The sequence below is a fragment of the Bos taurus genome, chromosome 3 (genome assembly GCF_002263795.3).
Source record: "Bos taurus isolate L1 Dominette 01449 registration number 42190680 breed Hereford chromosome 3, ARS-UCD2.0, whole genome shotgun sequence".
Classification (NCBI taxonomy): domain Eukaryota; kingdom Metazoa; phylum Chordata; class Mammalia; order Artiodactyla; family Bovidae; genus Bos; species Bos taurus.
The window spans coordinates 74,463,941-74,485,983 of NC_037330.1; the positions used below are offsets into that span (position 1 = coordinate 74,463,941).

General features: G+C 37.6%; 1 long non-coding RNA gene across 1 annotated transcript in view; it reads right to left on the minus strand.

Annotated features, from left to right (window-relative positions):
- Nucleotides 1-22,043, minus strand: part of LOC132344892 (uncharacterized) — a 105,342-nt gene that overhangs the window by 8,799 nt on the left and 74,500 nt on the right. Inside the window, exon 2 of the long non-coding RNA XR_009493959.1 lies at nucleotides 430-571. This is a non-coding gene — a long non-coding RNA (uncharacterized lncRNA). The remainder of the gene's footprint in view (nucleotides 1-429; nucleotides 572-22,043) is intronic.

The following is a 22,043-nucleotide window of genomic DNA, read 5'->3' on the forward strand; positions in this document are numbered from 1 at the left end:
AAAAATGTGTAACCAAACAATCAGAAAACAATAGGATCCTATAGAAAAGGCTTTCTGAATGCTATTGGAACACAGATGCCTAAGTGATTTATGTTGCTAGAGTTTCAATAAGGATTTCAGAGGAAGCAACATTTAGTCTAAGTCTTGAAAGTTAAATAAAAGACAGGAAGATGGTATTCTAGAAAAAAGAAACTGATAGGTAAAAATACAGACTATGAGAAAGCACAATACCCTTAAGTAATAACAAGTAATACAGCTGACCCTTGAACAACACAGGCCTGAACTGTGCGGGTTCATATAGATGCTGATTTCTTTTCCATAGTAAATACTACAGTACTACAAAATCCACAGTTAATTGAATCTGAGGATATGGATCCATGGGTAGGGAGGAACTGGATACGTACAGAGGGCCGACTGTAACTTACTTACTGATTTTTGACTGCAGAGAAGGTGGACTCCTCTAACGTCCGCCTTGTTCAAGGGTCAAATGTAATTACATTTGTCTGGATGGTAGTTTTCATGGAAGAGATTATTGACTTTCACCTGTCTCTGAAGAGACCAGCAAAATAACCTGTTTGATCAAACAAAGACAAGTTTATTGTTTACTGCAGGAACAGGGGCCACTTAAGACTTTGACAGAATTCAAAATATTTTGTAAAGGGGGAGTCAAAGCAGCATCTGTAAGGTTTTAAGGTGTAGTTTAAGTAATGTATTTTATTTTTTTAAGCCTCTCCCTTTTATTTGACGTATCAGAAGCATGTACTCAGCTGTAGGGCATGTCTTTTAATAAGGGAGTCTGGTTGGTAATGAACAAAGTTTATAATGTAATAGTATAAGATGAATGGATAAGGTAAGGGATACTTTGAAGAAAGTCTTTGAAGAGTAAATAAACATTTGATGAGCCCAGCTGAGTGATGTATTATTTTGAGAACAGGCTATATACCTAATGATGATAAATCTACTGCTCCAATCAGTAAATTCAAAATGCTGAAGCTGAACTCCAATACTTTGACCACCTGATGTGAAGAACTGACTCATTGGAAAAGACCCTGATGCTGGGAAAGACTGAAGCCAGGAGGGGAAGGGAATGACAGAGGATGAGATGACAGGATGCCTCTGGGAGTTGGAGATGGACAGTAAAGCTTTGTGTGCTGCAGTCCATGGGGTCACAAAGAGTTAGACATGACTGAGGGACTGAACTGAACTGAGCTCATATCAGGTGGCCAAAGAATTGGAGCTTCAGCTTCAGCATCAGTCATTCCAATGATTATTCAGGACTGATTCCCTTTAGGATTGACTGGTTGGATCTCTTTGCAATCCAAGGGACTCTCAAGAGTCTTCTCCAACACCACAGTTCAAAAACATCAATTCTTTGGTGCTCAACTTTCTTTATGGTCCAACTCTCGCATCCATACATGACTACTGGAAAAACCATAGCTTTGATTAGACAGACTTTGTAAGTAAAGTAATGTCTCTGCTTTTTAGTATGCTGTCTAGGTTGGTTATAGCCTTTCTTCCAAGGAGCAAGTGTCTTTAATTTCATGGCTGCAGTCACTATCTGCAGTGATTCTGGAGCCCAAGAAAAAAATGTCTGTCACTGTTTCCATTGTTTCCCCATCTATTTTCCATGAAATGATGGGACTGGATGCCATTATCTTAGGTTTTTGAATGTTGACTTTTAAGTCAGCTTTTCACTCTCCTCTTTCACTTTCATGAAGAAGCTCTTTAGTTCCTCTTCGCTTTCTGCCATAAGGGTGGTGTCATCTGCATATCTGAGGTTATTGATATTTCTCCCAGCAATCTTGATTCCAGCTTGTGCTTCATCCAGCCCAGCATTTCACATGATATGCTCTGCATATAAGTTAAATAAGCAGAGTGACAATATACAGCCTTGACATACTCGTTTCCCAATTTGGAACCAGTCCGTTGTTCTATGTTAGGTTCTAAGTGTTGCTTCTTGACCTGCATACAGATTTCTCAGGAGGCAGGTAAGGTGATCTGGTATCCCCATCTCTTGAAGAATTTTCCACAGTTTGTTGTGATCCACACAGTCAAAGGCTTTGATGTAGTCAATAAAGCAGAAGTAGATGTTTTTCTGGAACTTTCTTGCTTTTTCTATGATCCAATAGATGTTGGCAACTTGATCTCTGGTTCCTCTGCCTTTTCTAAATTCAGCTTGAACATCTGGAAGTTCTCAGTTCACATACTATTGAAGCCTCACTTGGAGAATGTTGTTATCATGTGAAATGGGTGCAATTGTGAGGTGGTTTGAACATTCTTTGGTATTGCCTTTCTTTGAGACTGGAATGAACACTGACCTTTTCCAGTCCTGTGGCCACCACTGAGTTTTCCAAATTCTCTGGCATATTGAGTGCAGAATTTTAACAGCATCATCTTTGAGGATTTGAAATATCTCAGCTGGAATTCCATCAATAAATAGATGGAGTTTGAAATATAACTTGGGGCTGAATTGTGACAATCCTTACATGCCATCTTAAAGAATTTTAAATGGGCAAGGAAAATAGAGGGAGTAGTCTAGACCCCATGTAAAAATGGTTTGAAAAACAGAAATATTCAATTCTTATAGTAATCTTGTAAGAGATATTAACTCCATATTACAAATGATAATGAGATGTAGATTACTTATACCTAAAAAGTAATCCTTGTCCAATGTCTTCTAAGGAATTAAGGAAACCAGATTTCAAATCCAGTTATACCTGATACCACAATCATTTTGTTCTTTCCTTTACCCAATTCTGTTTGTAGTAGACTATAAGGCAGGGATGAGAAATGAAAAGATTTATCTAGAGAGCCTAATTAAAGTGTGGATGTGTGGTCTACCTGATTGCTTATTAGAAATGCAAACTGTTCAGGTTCACCGCTGAATCAAAATCTGCTACTGGGTGACCACTATGCACTTGGGCATTTGAAACCACTTTTTGAAGACTCTGCAGAGTCTTAAGTTGCCATCACCATGACAGTAACTTACGTTGCATAATGGAATTTTCTGTAGCCCTCTAGCTTCTAGTCATGTCTTTTTATTCCCCCTTATATTCCTCAAATGTGATAAGAAACAAAAGAAACAGAAATCCTGTTAGCATAATATCTTATAATGGAGAAGGCAATGGCACCCCACTCCAGTACTCTTGCCTGGAAAATACCATGGATGGAGGAGCCTGGTAGGCTGCAGTCCATGGGGTCGCTAAGAGTCAGACACGACTGAGCGACTTCACTTTCACTTTTCACTTTCATGCATTGGAGAAGGAAATGGCAACCCACTCCAGTGCTCTTGCCTGGAGAATCCCAGGGATGGGGGAGCCTGGTGGGCTGCCATCTATGGGGTTGCACAGAGTCGGACACAACTGAAGTGACTTAGCAGTAATATCCTATAAAAACCACTATGGAAGTGCAGCCAACAGAGCAAGAGAAATACTGTTCTATTGCACATGTTCCATAAGACTAAAAAACATGAACTTATTCCTGGTTGGACAGTAAGGACCTGGAGCTCCTCTCCAGGACAGAACTGACAGTGGATTAAGTGATGAGGGAAGGGACAGAAGGGTAGAAAAGGCCAAAGATGAGAGGAAGAGGCGAAAGGGGAAAAACGAAGATGGAGAATTCAGATTACTAGCTACCCAAAAAACGACATTACCATGGATTTTTTTTTTCTTTTGGAAAACAAATGTTTTATCATCTGAACCCATGCATGCTGGCAATCATAAGGTCATATCATTTCCTTTCTGATAACCATCTGAATCTGCACTGTAAGAAAATCTCTTGCCACTTTCTTCATTTACTCACTCATCAATATTGATTTTTTAATGCCCAATAATTTGTCAGACACTGTTCTAGGCAAGGAGATACTTTAATTAACAAGATAAGTGTCTAGCTTCTTGGTGTTTATGTTCTAGTGCAAAGGAGAAACAGACGTTAAAGAGAAAAAGAAAAGGTCAGCCATTTAAAGAAGTTCTCTAAGTTTAATTATAAAAGATATCTAGACTATGAGGACAAATGACATTTGAAGTCAGTACTTTGGTGGGTAAGAAGGGAAAAGCCTGGAAAGCTGCACATCTGACGGAATGCTGTAGCACTGTGCCTTCCATCAAGGCAGTGCACAGTAGTGGAGTGGTCGTCTTGGCGCTAATGGCAGGTGAGAAAGCAGTGTTCCCTGCACTATTCAAGCATTTTGTAATGTTTCTCAGTTTCTTACTACAGGTTTTCTATGGGGCTCTGCATACAAGGGAGAGAGAGACACTTTTGCTCTGAATTCCCCTGCTTTCAGATCCCATTGTCCAAATCCCTCTTATAGATTTTCTTTCTCAGTGTGAACCATACAAGAAAGTATGCCATTGTTAAGGAGGTAGAGATTTCTGCATCCACTACTCTTGAGTTCTTGTGGATGGACTAATAACAAATTGACATAAGACAGATTAACAGAACAATAAGAAACAAATTTCAATTTATGCATGTGGAGGTCTCATAGAAATGGGACCTAAAAAGTGGTCAAAACAGAGGTTTTTCACCCTGCTTTCTCTGGGAGTCTTATTAATGATAATTGACATTTGTATAGTGTGTGACAGTTCACAAAGCCTTTTCTTACACTGTATTGCATTGCTTTTATATCTTACAGCTAAGAAATTGGATATTCAAAGGCAATAGCACATTCCCAGTCTTTCTTTGCCCAAGAACTAAATGCCAAGTCTTCAAACTCCAGACCTCCTGTTTTATCCACTACTCCAATGCTAATATTCCATCATCGCTAGTCTCTGTCTCCCTTCACTTCTCCTTCTTAGGCCTCCCCATCTCCTCCCCTCTCTGTCTCTCCTCCTAATGGCTTGGATATTTTTAAGGCTGAAGGAAGATAAATATAAAGTAGCCATTTCTAAACAACCATTACATTAGTGTACCTTCCATTTTAATTGTCTTCTTTATGACAACAAAACGCTTATTTTTCCTCCATCACCAATTTTTATAAATATAACAATCTTAGTAACTCTCATCACAAATTATAGATACTGTTGTGAGTCCTACTGACACTAAATAAAACTGATTAACTGTGACTTCAGGTTTCAAAATAAACTAGGTTTTATTCTTTTACTTTTTATTATTGTCATGTACCAGCATCATTTATAAGTCATAATCAAGAGCTAATTTTGGCACTGAAAGAAAAATATCCACACACATCTCCCTGAGCACTTTGAAATATATTGTCAATGATAACAACAACAACAAAAAAAAGTCATTCAAGAAAAAATGTTTGCCTTCTTAGGAAACTTTTCTTTGATATATGATAGGTATTGACTATTTGAGGCAAACTTCTCACTGAAATAGATACAATAAAGTAATCCATAGAACTAATTTTGGCAATGATGAAAAAAATAAAATATTAACAATTATCTACATATAAATTTTAAAGAAAACCCCTGTGGGATTGTCATTATCACTCATCTTTTTAGTACAAATATGCTACTGAAAAGAGAAAACACTTGACTTCCTAGAGAAAGCTGTTTTAGTTAATACAGAATCTCAAAACTCTTATTTTCTTTTATGGTCTCTACCATATTCTGTCTTGTGTTTATGATTTCTTGTCATAGTTCTCCAGTTTTATTGTAAGTTTTATTAGGCCAGGGACATTGTTCTAGACCAGTGCTTCTCAAATCATTTGTGAAGAAAAATCATTTATATGTATATACAAAGACCAGTATTTTTGTGAAATATAATAAAAATGAGTTACCAGAAATTTAAAAACAGGGATATATAAAGCATGAGTCCCAATTTTGTTATTATATACAGTAAACAAAAAAACACTTTTTCAAAATGCTTCAAAAGTTTCTGATTGCTTACTTTCATTTTCTGTGCCTAACCCATTGCTGACCGGTAACCAACAATTCACTGCCTAGCTCTGGTTTAGGGACTGTACCTTGATTGCTCCTCAGAATGAGGCCCCAGCATCTGCATTTTCAGCCTCACCTATGAGCTTGGTAGAAATACAATCACAGGCTTTATTTCATATCTGTTGAATTGGAACTTGTACATAGAGGTTTGAGAAACTCTCCTGGATCACTAAGACTCCCTTGCATTATTGAACTCCAAGTTTTCCAGAAAGCAAGTATTCAATCTAAAATCTATTAAAACTGTCTGAGAGTGGAGACTCCCCAGAGAGACTCAGTATGTGACTCTTAGTGCATCTGCCAGGGGATTTTCATTTTATTAGGATCCTGTAACCTTGTTGATTAACTACTGAACAGTTTTATAGGTCCACTCCCACTACCAAAACCATGCATTTTTATAGAAATAGATGATTTCATACTTTTAAAGTAAAGTAGTATTATCATTTATATTCTTAATGTATGTGTATAGGAGTGTGTCTATGTGCATGTATGTTTATCAGTGTGAAGTACATAAAGAAGGAACATAATTCTAACAATGAACAGTTTGCTGTTTCTGTTTCATTAAGTCAAGAATAAAATTAATAGAGACAGATTTCAAAACTGCAGTACATATTACAGTGAAAGAGGATCAGCTTTGAAGTCCAAAATGCTGGGTCTTTGTCTATTCTGTACTCCTTTCTTTAGTCAAGATTCTCTCTTTGTAAAATGGAATTTTTTAATATTTTTTAAATTTATATTTATTTATTTTAATTAGAGGCTAATTACTTTACAATATTGTATTGGTTTTGCCATACATCAACATGAATCTGCCACGGGTGTAGAATTCTGGTTCTGTAGGATTATTGTAAGTTTCAAATAATTCATATTAGGCACCATTATGATGCCTCTTACAATGTCATTAGCCAATAAACTTCGTTCTTCTGGAAAGAAAGAAATTAGCTTAAAGTTTTTATTCATTTTTTAATAAGGCTGCTCAAAGAACTGAAATGCATATACTCAAATTTATGACCATAAAGTGTATAAAACAACTTCAGTATGGAAAAAAAATTCAATTTGGTATAGAAACACATAGTTGTTTCTCGAATACTCATAAGTTTACAATGTCTGTTGCTATGTTATCACGAGGTGTAGATGCTCAACAATTTTCTCTCCGTGGTAAAACTCAATCCTCTGCCTAATATGAATGTGTCATGTGCCCATGGGATCTGTTGCAGTACCTCACTTGTAAAAGATGCCCTAGAAATGCTTCCAGAAGAAACTGTGAACTCCTTGCTGTCAGGGACCATGTTTTAATCTTCTATGGTCTTCTCATCAGTTTTACATGGCAGAGTGTCCACCCAGTGTGCAGCTGTGCTCTGTTGAGCCACAAGTGGTCTGTAAGTGTACAGAAATCTTGGCCCCCTAACCCACAGGACAGTCGGGCGGGCCCAGGAAGCTACAAAAGCCTCTTTCCGTTTATTCCAAAATCACAGTGTCCAGATACGAAAAAGTTGGGAATGTGGGTCTATCCTATCTTCTTTCCTAATTAGAATCATTGACACATGTTTTTCCCCTATACAGAAAACCCTTTTAAATGGGATCTGAATTTTACCCATCACTGTGTTACCTCCACTTCGAAGTGAAAGGTGCTCAGTCGTGTTTGACTCTTTTTGACCCCATGGACTATACAATCCATGGAATTCTCCAGGCCAGAATACTGGACTGGGTAGCATTTCCCTTCTCCAGGGGATCTTCCCAATACAGGGATCAAACCCAGGTCTCCTGCATTGCAGGCGGATTCCTTACCAGCTGAACCACAAGGGAAGCCCAAGAATACTAGAGTGGGTAGCCTATCGCTTCTCCAGTGGATCTTCACAACACAGGAATGGAAGCGGGATCTCCTGCACTGCAGGCAGACTCTTTACCAACTGAGGTCTCAGGGAAGCCCTTCCCTTCCTCCCAGACAAGTACAAAGCATCTTTCAATGAATTTGGGTAAATTCTCCTCAGTTACTTTTATTATAAACTTTAACCTTTTCTCTAGTTAAATGCCTTTTCTTCCACTACTTTTTCAGATACATCATACTACAACTTCAGTACACATGCTGTACTAAAATTATCACACATAGCAAAAAGTTAAAGTTTTCCTTGTTCAATTTAATCTTTAAGAGAGGAAGCCTCAGTTTGGAATTGTGTGATGTTAACATCTTCTCAGTCTCAAGATATTTTCCCTATTTAACAGCAGAAATATAGGACCTCAAGTGTTTTAGCAGGCAATAGTCTCTAACTAGAATTTGATAACTTTGTTTTATTTTCATTGTATTTGTTTTCTTTTTTTAAGCAAAATATTAGTTTTTTCATTTACAGTAAATCAAGCTACTTTTAATACATGCTCATTTAAGTAGTAAGATTGGAGAAGGCAATGGCACCCCACTCCAGTACTCTTACCTGGAAAATCCCATGGGCAGAAGAGCCTGGTGGGCTGCAATCCATGGGGTCGCTAAGAGTCAGACACGACTGAGCATCTTCACTTTAACTTTTCACTTTCATGCATTGGGGAAGGAAATGGCAACCCACTCTTGCCTTGCCTGGAGAATCCCAGGAATGGAGGAGCCTGGTGGGCTGCCGTTTATGGGGTCGCACAGAGTCAGACACGACTGAAGCAACTTAGCAGCAGCAGCAGCAGCAGCAGCAAGTAGTAAGATTAAAAATTTTAATTCATGCATATAGCACATTTGAGTGTATGGATATGGTAGATACATTTACTTTGTATGAAAATAAATGATTTTACAGAACACCAGTGTAGTAGAAAGGGTATTGACTTTCCAATCTGAAGACCTATCATTAGGCAACAGCTTTGTCAGTTACTCAGGCAAAGTCCTTAAACTTCCTTGCTGCTGCTGCTGCTAAGTCACTTCAGTCGTGTTCGACTCTGTGCGACCCCATAGACGGCAGCCCACCAGGCTCCCCTGTCCCTGGGATTTTCCAGGCAAGAGTACTGGAGTGGGGTGCCATTGCCTTCTCTATTAAACTTCCTTAGACAAAAGTTATCCTCTTCATATATAGAACAGAAATTATAGCTACTGCCTGAAATAGCATTTCTTGTGGATTAAATAAAAATTTCTGTGAAAGAACTTAGTAAACTAAAAAGAGTTATATGACTGTTACTATATTCTTTTTATGAACACATCATAATTGACATTTCATGTGATAATTAATATAATGCCATACAAATTAGAACTTTGGTCTACAATTTAGAACACTGTATATCATTCATATAATGTTTTACAATTTATACATGTTGCAAGATGCATGAGCTTATTAAATTTTAAGGATTTGGACACAACATCAAAAATAACAATGGTTTTAAAGATGTTGTTCAGTTCAGTTCAGTTCAGTCGCTCAGTCATGTCCAGCTCTTTCGCAGCACATCAGGCCGCCCTGTCCATCACCAACTCCTGGAGTTTACCCAAACTCATGTCCATCAAGTTGGCGACGCCATCCAACCATCTCATCCTCTGTCGTCCCCTTCTCCTCCTGCCCCCAATCCCTCCCAGCATCAGGGTCTTTTCCAATGAGTCAACTCTTTGCATGATGTGGTCAAAGTATTGGAGTTTCAGCTTCAGCATCAGTCCTTCCAATGAACACCCAGGACTGAACTCCTTTAGGATGGACTGGTTGGATCTCCTTGTAGTCCAAGGGACTCTCAAGAGTCTTCTCCAACAACCACAGTTCAAAAGCATCAAATCTTCGGCACTCAGCTTTATTCACAGTCCAACTCTCACATCCATTTATGACCACTGGAAAAACCATAGCCTTGACTAGATGGACCTTTGTTGGCAAAGTAATATCTCTGCTCTTTAATATGCTATCTAGGTTGGTCATAACTTTCCTTCCAAGGAGTAAGTGTCTCTTAATTTCATGACTGCAATCGCCATCTGCAGTGATTTAGGAGCCAAAAAAAATAAAGTCTGACACTGTTTCCACTGTTTCCCCATCTATTTCCCATGAAGTGATGGGATTGGATGCCATGATCTTAGTTTTCTGAATGTTGAGCTTTAAGCCAACTTTTTCACTCTCCTCTTTCACTTTCAACAAGAGGATTTTTAGTTCCTCTTCACTTTCTACCATAAGGGTGGTGTCATCTGCATATCTGAGTATACCCTTGCAAATCTTAATAACATCAGTATCAGGTTTATTTCAAGATTTCTTATATTTTAGAGTTATCTAAATACAACTAACAGACGATTGGAAACAAGCTATATAAATAAGTGAGGCTCCAAGAAACTGCAGGCAATTGAGTAATTCCTTCCAGTGGCTGGAGAAAAGCAGGCAGTACTCTGAAGAGAGGTGATTAGGGGAATGTGTTCAGGGGCAGGCTGACCTGCTTTGAGCCCCAGAAATGTAACTATGGTACCTTAAGAACAATGTTGAGAAGCAGGAAAAGAAGAGAATCTATGGGACTGTAACTGGTGGGGAGCCAGGCTGTGTGCTCCCAAGCAGCCTGCCAAAGTACACAGTCTACTGTAAACTGAGGCTTCACGGAGCTTGGAGGACACTGGTCTCTTAATGGTTCCAGTTCACATAGTTTAAATAGCAAGTAGGAAAAGTGGGGAGAGTTGGACTTTCTGGGAACCCTACAAGAGAAAGCCATCTAGATTCCCACAGGCTTGATTTCACAGTGGGCGCCTGATGGATTTGTGGCACCTGGGCACCAGAAAGGAGTATATATTTGAATTTCACAGCAAACACTCTCTGTTAAATGGCATATAGAATGTCAGATAGGGCTCTAAACAAACAAAAATCATAGAAATAAATACTATTTTTCACCTTTGCAAATCAATAGTGACAAAGTTCCCTGACCTTCCTGACATTTGTGTAAAAGTTTTAGAACTTACAAATCCAAGCATGTGTCAATACATTATGCTACTAAATAGTCTATATTTTAAGCTTGAATGATTTCAGCCATGAATATTATTGTACTATCAATTAGACTAGCAGTATCAAAAGACATTCCTCATGCTTCAAGTTTATTGGCCAAGGGAGTACTTCTCAAAATGTGGTTCAGGAATCCCAGAAAGTCCTCAAGACCCATTCAGGGGATCTGTAATGACAAAACTATTTTAATAACTCTAAAATGCTATGTTCCTTTCTCTCTCATTCTCTCACGAGTGATCAGTACTGTTTTGCAGAATCAACGTGAAGTGTGATGACATAACAAATTAAATGCAAAAGCAGATAGGAGAATTCAACTATCTTCTATTAAGCCATCAGAAAGATTTGCACAAACATTAACTTTCCAGGTTAATTTTTTAATGAAAAATACAGTCACTTTTCATTTGAAAAATGTTATTTATGCTGTCAGTTTACATCTACTCAAAACATAATGGGTTTATTATTATTTTCAAATGAAAATTTTCTCAATTTAAATTTTTAACATGGACTCCAGAAATAGATATGTAACACACAAACCATAGATGTTTAACACACATAGCACACACTTGGGGATCATCATAAAGGGGTCCTGAGGTCAAATGGTTAAGATCTACTGGAATAAGCTCCTGAGCTATCCATTCCTACATGACTAATTTTATCTATGGTTTGGATTTTTGAGTACTGGCTTAAGGAAAGGCAATTCTATTTGTGATTTCAATTAGGAGGCAGCTGAGTTAACATTTGTGAATGTAAGCATAATTGCAGAACACCCAAAGAAAAGTCTTTTTCTACCAGTTTCTGATTCGCTCTGCCCATCCTGAGCTCCAGGACTTCCACTGCAACATACCCTTTGGGACTTATCTGTTAGCTATCAAGCTATAGAAACACTTGAGAAGTTTTCAGATCTGGGACTTTAAAATAATAACCAAAGTTTTGATTAGAAATGGTTCAGCCAGTCGTATGGTATGAAAACTGGAAACAGCTTTCTCTACAATTGTAATAGGCCAAATTACACATATCAAAAATACAGATAATATGCAGTGGAGTTCTGCCAATGACTGGAATCCTTTCTCACTAGAAACTAGTGAATGCTTACAAGGGAGGATCATGCGATGGTGAACAGTTCAGGCCTTAGAGTCAAGCAGAGCCCGGTTTGACTATCATGTCCCATACTTGTCAACATCATGGCCTGGGGAATGTTAGTTAATTTTAATTATTTCTGTAAGGCTTTGTTTCCTCATCCATAGGGTGAGAAATATTTGTAATAAGAATTTCATTTCACAGAGTGATTTGGAAATTAATTGAGACACATTCATGTACATGATTTCTTTTAACCCTCACAGCAACTTGAGGATATAGATGCTCTCATTTTTTCATTTGACAGTCAGGGAAACTGATATTTAGAAAAGTCAAATAATTTTCCAGAGATGGTAATTATCAGTGGCAAAGCAGGGATTTGCTTTTGCCTGCCCTAACTATAGTCATATCACTGTGTTTTCTTAACCACAAAAATTAGAAAATTGCAAGCTTCTCTTTCCCTTGTCCACAGTCTTTAGCCCAATAGCTAGCTTTGTGTGAAATACACACGAGCCAGAGTTTTTTGTAAGACAGGGCAAGAACACTTGAGTGAAGTCAGTATAGGAGAGGAAGGGAAGAGGTACTTTACAATTGCCCAAAATATGGGAACCGACAGCCTTTCTTTGGTACACACATATTCTACACATTCCCTTTAATATGTTCTGGAATAAGTTTGAGTCTTTGTGACAGATTCAAGTAAATATTGGTTTGTATACTAAGTGATAAATGATCTTAAGAAAGAAAAAAATGACCTCCCCATAAAAAGTTCTCACTGAAACATTCTATCTGAAAGGGCTTGAAGCAGTGCAGGCTCACTCTTGATACACTGCCAGGTCAACAGGCTGAGGACCGGATACCCTAGAGCTGAAATTTTCTGGGCCTTACTATTGTAACGCTGATACAGAGTAGCTGTGAGTGTTTCCCAGGTCTTGCTATTTCAGAAGCAATTCTATTTGGAGGAACGTAGCTCCATTTATATTCCAGACAAGTTTTAAAAAAAAATTGATGCCTTTAAAAAAAAAAGTTTATGGTAAATTCAGAATAATAGACGAGGTGTTACACAGTTAACAGCTAATGAATCTATTTACATTTGGGGCTGTATACAGCCAGGGACCTTTTCCATTTCCATACTGGCAATCTAAAATTATAAATAAATTTTTTACATTCAATCTCTGTGGTTCCCGCTTTTCTCTTAGCTGGATAACAGGAATTGCTTACAACTCAAATCATCTATTTCCTGGAGGTGTCTTCCCCTGTCTCTCTCCCCCAGTATTTCAGTTATAAATGTGACAGCTGCATGAATTAGTGTTGAACCTGACTAGGTCATGCTTTAGACTTGAAGAAAGAACTCAGAAATTAATTGAGGCCATAACCCATGAGTCAGATTCTTCTTCAGCTCAGTAAACCATAATTTTGATTTTATTCTTCCACTGAGATAGAGATAAGAAATCACAGCTGTCCATGAAAAGTTGGTAGTTGATGTTCCCCTTGATATTACTGCCTAGATCGATATTAGGAGCTGCCTCTTTCTTACTTGGGTTACTTCTGCTATTTAAATTACACTGAAGTTAATCATGGGTCACAAGAGGCCAACTGCAATAAGCTGCAACTTCAGTTTTCCATCTTGCATTCAGAGGACAGCATAGTTCAGGGCTGTGGAAATGATAGGCTTATGCTCTGTATTTCTTCAACACCGTTCAACCATCAGTGGAAAACGACCCTCTATTTCTCTTTGATTTCACCTTTTAGAGGAAAGAGAAATGAGACATCATGGTTTTCCTAAGATTAGATTTTAGCTTATGACTTCACACTTCCTAGTTCATTTGCACAAAATTTCTCCAGAGGAGAAATAATTATCAAGATGTGTTATTTATTTGAAGTCAAATGTTCCCTGAGAACAAAACAACAACAAAAGGTGCACAATGTTGTAAGTAGAATTCACTCATGTGAAGCCTTTTGGTACCCAGGCTATTTGACACAATGAAAAAGCCTGATCCTGTCGGATTCCTTTGAATAATCACTTCCACTGCATACTAAATGCCACATAAAAACGAGAGTGTCAGCATGCTCATTCCCACCTTTCATGTCCCAGTCCATTCTTCTGACATTGTCTTACCCTTGACATCGCATAGTTTCTAACCCTCCTATTTTCATTCACACCTCACTTTTCGGAATTGACCCTCAACACCATCTTCCCAGGTTCAAGCTTGCTACCCCCATGAAGATGTTTTTAATTTTTATTCTTCCTCTAGCAATGCTTGTCATCTTGAATAAATCTTAATAAATATGTGTCCTCCTTTCAACATTCCATTTTTTCAAAATTAATTTTATTGTAGCCAAAACAGTAGAATTAACAATACATAATAAACTATAATACATACACACACTTCAAGTTATAAGAAATAAAATTTATTTTGGCAGATAGTGTTAAACAAAACTGAACTTACATGTATTAGTAACATAGCTCAACATTGTTAATTTGGTATGTGTGACACATTTTCTTGTTTTCCTGTATTTTACTAAATCACCGTAACCTAAACTCCCTTATAAGACACATGCTGAAATTTAACTTTACTTCTTAGAAGAAGGAAAGAGAAAGAAAAGGAAATAAATACCAAACATAAACTTATATCAAATAAGTGTCTTCTGAGCTAAAATTCCTTTCGGGTCCCCAAATAGTCAAAAAAAAATCAAAGGTTTAGTTTACAAATTCAGAGGTATCAGGGTAACTGCTGTCTGGTTTTGTTACTGAAATTTTAACTCTACCATCACCATTAGTATTTATTTCTAATCCACATTTTGTCAGGCACTGTTTTCTGACAAACAAACGTAGAGCCAATTGGGAAATTTTCCCGACTTCTTTCACCTCCTATCAGATCTTGGAAACTCACAGCAGCAACTTTGGTTCTTATTCTAAGCCTCATTATTCTGCTAAGAGCCATGGTTCTTTTCACTTCAAGCAAAGGCAATTCTTTCTCAGGACTGACAGCTAACAGTTGGTAGAGCCCACACTCTCAAAAATCAAGCTCTATCACCTCTTATTAATAGAAAAGATTTTAGAAAAGTACAAACATGGATTCAAATTTCAGACCTGATCTTTATTATATGATATGGGAACCATTTCTTCTTCTATAAAAACATTTTCATGTGCCTATCAAAATGCCTGACATTTACTATGTGACAAAAATAAAATACTCTCAGTGACTAAAGGAAGGCCCAAGCACACTATCATAATGCTTTCAATGTCTTCTGCATCTAGATTTTTTAGGCCAGTACATCATCCTTCTATAGGAATAGAAAAAGTACTTCATTTTACAGACAAGTGAGCACTTTCTACCACAATAAAGCCCAGAATTCAAGTGTATTAGAGTTTTCATCAGAATATTCTAAATGGACCAACGTAAATGGGAGTGTTTGTCCCTTTCATCAACAGATCCCTCACTTATCTTGCATTTTTATTAAATTAGAGAAGCACCACTTTTATCTTCTCTACAGCCAGGATGGAAAGTTTAGTAATCCCATCAAAATTACTCCAGGACGTGTTTCCCGCACTTCCAACTCATTCTTCATGGGTTTAACTGATCCAAGATCAAAGGCTCAATACAAATTATCATTTTTTTCAATGCTAAGTAATCCAAGGAAGGTTTTTTCCTAAACACATGATAAATCTGATCGTAATGCTGTCTCCCTGGAATCAATCTGACAGTAACCAAAAACAGACCGAGAGGGAACTAGATTGCACAAGGGAAAGAAACATGAGCAAACCTTCATACGTCTTGGTTTCTATCTTCCCTTTTGGAAAGCTGCCACGAAGCAAGATGAATGAGTCAGAGTCTTAATAATCTAGCTCACATTTCCATCTATAATGACTTGACTATATCTGACAATCTCTTTTATTAGGAAAGAGAAGCTATTTGTGTAAGATGCCTTATTTTTTTCTCCAAGTCATTAAATATAAATAGAACAACGACAGCAAATGCTTCTGGAATTAGGTTTTCATGTGTGTTTGGGTTAAATAAACAATTCACTGCAGAAAGCGTGTCATCCCCTTTCCTTTATTATCTTTAATATTTTGCACCTAAATTCCATAGCTATCCATAGAGGAGGTCATGTTACAAAGAAAAAATTTTTTTTCTTCCAGTTTTATTGAGATATAATTTATATCCAGAACTGTATAAAGTGTATGGCGTAATGATTTGATTCACATGAATCATGAGGTAATTACCACAATAAGTTTAGTGAACATCCACCATGTCAGATAGATAAAAAATTAAAGAAATATTCAGTGTTCTTGCTGTATGGAGAAGAGGAATACAACACAAAGTAACAAACTGGGTCCTGGTGGGAACTGGTGCTCCTCAAAGTCCTTCAGAGTATCTAACACAGATCCTTATGGTGAGTAGCTGCTCAATAAATATATGTAAGTGGCATTAGAAAATGATCTGGCCCCCAGTACTGTATGCCCACATTGAGAATTTTTATTTAGAAAACTCTGGAACTTTTTAACATTACTTTGACACCTTTTAAGAGGAAACAGAAGAGCCAGTTTTGTATTTATATTAGCAGGGGCACTTGACCTCACTCAAACAACATTTAAAAAAAGGAATTCAGTTTTTACACTGTGTTCAGATTTAAAAGCCTGCTACACATAGATTCTTCCGATTTTCATATTCAAATAACATTTTGGGGAGAAAAAAGCAACTCTAAGTAAATGTAAAACAAAGAATACTCCTTATGTAACACAATTTTTCTATAAAAATTACAGGACTTTAAGGCTGGAATTTTAATTAGGCTAAATAACATGAAATAGCTTAAAATAATGGAGATCAAGGAAAGATGTAAAAAGCATTATAAAGACATAAGAACTTTTCCATCAAGGTATTTGAAATCTTAGTAAGAAAATAAGATGTGACAAACACATATCCCAGAGATAAAATGTAAACTGCACATCCTAGACAATTTCACCTATTTCTGGTGACATCAATAAGGCTACATGGGCCCTCCCTAAAGTTTATTTACACATATAATAGAAAAACCTGCTAAGAAGTGAAAATGATTCATCACTTTAAGATTGCCAACCATGGAACTTCTGTATAAACATGGAGGATTAAGCACATTAATTGCAATTAAGCACATTCATAAGTGCATTCATTGGGATCCCTCCCACTAATGTAAAAGTAATAGGATTTTGTTTAAAGATATGAACCCCAAAATTTAGGGAAAACAGAAGGCAAACCTACAATAATAAAATTATGGAAGATGAAAACAGATCTGAAAAAAACAAAACCCTGAATCCTAAAATAACAATGAGGAATGCTACAATATAACCTAACTTACAATTCAAAACATCCCCCAAATTTTAGGAACTGTGGGCAAAGCAAAGTGGAGAGAAAATTACTAAAATGAGAGGATTTTTGAAAATCTGCTTGGAGAAGTTAGAGCCACAAATTCTTTCTCCACTCTGATCAGCCATATGACTATACCACCATCATGTTCATGAACACCTAGAGGGATTTTTCTTTCCTTCTCTTCTTTCTTTCTTTTCTCCTAAGGAGTTAGAAAATAGGATCTCTGAATTACAGACAATAACAGAGAAAATGACCAAATGGATGTAAAGTGGATTTTGAGCTTCCTGGCCTCTTACCCCAAATTGGCTGCAGATGTTGGCAACAAGATCTTTACCTTCCAAGCATAAACTGGAAACGACCTAAGACAAAATAACAGAGAATTCCTCTCAAGTGGTGCTAGAGTTAAAAGAACCCACTTGCCAGTGCAGGAGACATGAGAGACATAGATTGATCCCTGGGTCCAGAAGACCTCCTGGAGGAGAGCACAGCAACTCACTCAGGTATTCTTGCCTGGAGAATCCCATGGTCAGAGAAGCCTAGCAGGCTGCAGTTCATAGGGTCAAAAAGAGTTAGACATAACTGAAGCAACTTAGCATACACCTCTGTATTACATCTCAGGTTAACAACAAGCACCAAAAAAACAGTCAATAGCAGCCTACCTCTTGGGGAGGGCCAAGAGTATGGAGACAGACCCAGGAAAACCTAAAACAGGATAAAACAAAAAAGTTGAGAAACAGCAAATCCATAATAAGATAATCATAGAGAAATTCAGGCTACACACAAGAGAGACCACTGTAACAGTACAACCCAAACAATTAAATCTTATCTGAACTAAATATCCCACAGGAATGGCCACTGCCCATTATGAGAATTACTATCTCAGACTGCTCCTCTATATACCATGTCAACATTCAATGAGACATTATGAGACACACTAAAGCCAAGGAAAAGCAACCCACTGGCAAAAGCCAAATCAATCAACCAAGACTCAGTGATAAACTAGATTATGTACCTATCTACTTTTGTTGTTGTTCAGTCACCAAGTAATGATTGACAATTTGAAACTCCGTGGACTGCAGCATGCCAGGCTTCCTCGTCCCTCACCAACTCTCAGAGTTTACTCAAACTCATGTCCATTCAATCGGTGATGCCAGCCAACCATCTCATCCTCTGTCTTTCCTTTCTCCTTCTGCCTTCAATCTTTCCCTGCACCAGGGTCTTTTCAAATGAGTCAGTTCTTCACATCAGGTGGCCAAAGTATTGGAGTTTCAGCTTCAGCATCAGTCCTTGCAATGAATATTCAGGACTGATCTCCTTTAGGAGGGACTGGTTGGATCTCCTTGCAGTCCAAGGGACTCTGAAGAGTCTTCTCCAACACCACAGTTCAAAAGCATCAATTCTTTGGCACTCAGCTTTCTTTATAGTCTAACTCTCACATCCATACATGACTATTGGAAAAACCATAGCTTTGAATAGATGGACCTTGGTTGGCAAAGTAATGTCTCTGCTTTTTAATATGCTATATAGGTTGGTCATAACTTTCTTTCCAAGGAGTAAGTGTCTTTTAATTTTACAGCTTCAATCACCATCTGCAGTGATTTTTGAGCCCAAGAAAATAAAGTCTGTTACTATATCCACTGTTTCCCCATCTATTTGCCATGAAGTGATGGGACCGAATCTCATGATTTTGGTTTTCTGAATGTTGAGCTTTAAGCCAACTTTTTCACTCTCCACTTGCACTTTCATCAAGAGGCTCTTTAGTTCCTCTTCACTTTCTGCCATAAGAGTGGTGTCATCTGCATATCTGAGGTTATTCATATTTCTCCCAGCAATCTTGATCCCAGCTTGTGTTTCTTCCAGCCCAGCATTTCTCATGATGTACTCTACATATAAGTTAAATAAGCAGGGTGACAATACACAGCCTTGACGTACTCCTTTTCCTATTTGGAACCAGTCTGTTGTTCCATGTCCAGTTCTAACTGTTGCTTCCTGACCTACATATAGGTTTCTCAAGAGGCAGGTCAAGTGTTCTGGTACTCTCATCTCTTTCAGAATTTTCCAGAGTTTGTTGTGGTCCACACAGTCAAAGGCTTTGGAATAGTTGATAAAGCAGAAATAGATATTTTCTGGAACTCTCTTGCTTTTTTTTTACAATCCAATGGATGTTGGTAATTTTATCTCTGGCTCCTCTGTCTTTTCTAAATCCAGCCTGAGCATCTGGAAGTTCACGGTTCACATACTGTTGAAACCTTGTTTGGAGAATTTTGAGCATTACTTTTCTAGTTTGTGAGATGAGTGCAATTAGTTTGATCATTCTTTGGCATTGCCTTTCTTTGGGATTGGAATTAAAACTGACCTTTTCCAGTCCTGTGGCCGCTGCCGAGTTTTGCAAATGTGCTGGCATATTGAGTGCAGCATTCTCACAGCATCTTCTTCCAGGATTTGAAATAGCTCAACTGGAATTCCATCACCTCCATCAGCTTTGTTCATAGTGATGCTTCCTAAGGCCCACTTGACTTCACATTCCAGGATGTCTGGCTCTGGGTGAATGATCACACCATCATGATTATCTTGGTCGTGAAGATCTTTTTTGTACAGTTCTGTGTATTCTTGCCACCTCTTCTTAATATCTTCTGCTTCTGTTAGGTCCATACCATTTCTGTCCTTTATCAAGCCCATCTTTGCATGAAATGTTCCCTTGGTATCTCTAATTTTCTTGAAGAGATCTCTAGTCTTTCCCATTCTGTTGTTTTCCTCTATTTCTTTGCACTGATCGCTGAGGAAGGCTTTCTTATGTCTCCTTGCTATTTTCTGGCACTCTGCATTCAGATGCTTATATCTTTCCTTTTCTCCTTTGCTTTTTTGCTTCTCTTCTTTTCACAGCTATTTGTAAGGCCTCCCCAGACAGCCATTTTGCTTTTTTGCATTTCTTTTCCATGGGGATGGTCTTGATCCCTATCTCCTGTACAATGTCACAGGAGATGGGGATGACAGAGGATGAGATGGTTGGATGGCATCACCGATTCAATGGGCATGAGTTTGGGTAAACTCTGGGAGTTGGTGATGGACAGGGAGGCAGTCCATGAGATCACAAAGTGTTGGACACAACTGAGTGACTGAACTGAACTGAATCAGACTGACTAGAAAAAGTATACAACACAAATTCTATTTGCATTTGGTGATATTACATTTTTGTTTAATCTTACTTGAGTGATATTCTGTTCCATACAACCTCATATCCTTAATCAGAAAAGGGGTAGACACATAATACAACCAACTCTGGAAAGATATAAGCTCACAGGAATGTTAGACCTCATGTTTAATTGAAACAATTTAGGAAAAATATATATTCAGTTAACTTTATTTCCTTTAAAGCAGCATTCAGTCTTCACTGGGAAAATGCACACATATGACTATATTTCTAAATAAAATTAGTTTTAAGTTTTTAAAAACTTGTTTTCTAGCACACTTTTAATTATTCTTCCTTAAGATAATGCTCCTAAGGGATTTAATTCTCTTAATGTCACTGAGGATTTGTTTTCATTTTCACTGAAGGGTTGCACTCCTCTCATCATACTTTCTGGTTATAACTAAGACAGAAAAAGCCATTATCTTTATTTCATAAACTTTGCAGATAATTAATTTTATACAAAAATATATATTTCCTTTTTTGCTTAATTTAAATCAAATGTGTTCTTTTCAAGATTTTCTCATTGTAATTCTATCAACATTGAGAAATTTCTATGGCACCTGAAATAGAAGTTGATTCCCAAACTAATGTAACATAAAAAGAAAGAGGTAATAAGTTATGACCAACCTAGATAGCATATTAAAAAGCAGAGACATTACTTTGCCAACAAAGGTCCATCTAGTCAAGGCTATGGTTTTTCCAGTGGTCATGTTTGGATGTGAGAGTTGGACTGTGAAGAAAGCTGAGTGCTGAAGAATTGATGATTTTGAACTCTGGTGTTGGAGAAGACTCTTGCGAGTCCCGTGGACTGTAAGGAGATCCAATCAGTCCATTCTAAAGGAGATCAGTCCTGGGTGTTTATTGGAAGGACTGTTGCTAAAGCTGAAACTCCAATACTTTGGCCATCTCATGCAAAGAGTTGACTCATTGGAAAAGACTGATGCTGGGAAGGATTGGGGGCAGGAGGAGAAGGGGACGACAGAAGATGAGATGGCTGGATGGCATCACCAACTCGATGGGCATGAGTTTGAGTAAACTCTGGGATATGGTGATGGATAGGGAGGCCTGCGTGCTGCGATTCATGGGGTCACGAAGAGTCGGACACGACTGAGCGACTGAACTTAACTGAACTAAACTGAATGTATAACCCACCATCTTGAGAGTGCAGCATAGAATTAGTAAATGCATAAATTGAACTTTAAAGTATAATTTCTTTTCTAAAGATGATTACTACTTTAAGGAAAGCTTCATGTCTGTGGATAGGCCTCAGGCAATTAAAGTATTGACTGATCTTTGTCTCTAATGTCAAAAGTAAGGATAGTTCAATGCAGATGCAGTTGTGATAGGCAAACACATTTTAACTTAATAAAATGAAAACTACTGAAACTGTTATTTAAAATATCTGAATAAGCATACCACTTGCTGAAAGGGCAGAAGGTAATGATATCCTATGAAAAGCTATTAATGGATCAAATAAAATTTATAATTATTCTAAAGGCTTTTGATTTTCATGAACATCTGAAATAAACAATTTCAAAATAATGGAAATAGTAAGAATCAACATAACATTAAAGTCTGGAAATCTCATTTCTGTAATATGTCAAGTGATAAGCTTCTCAGCAGT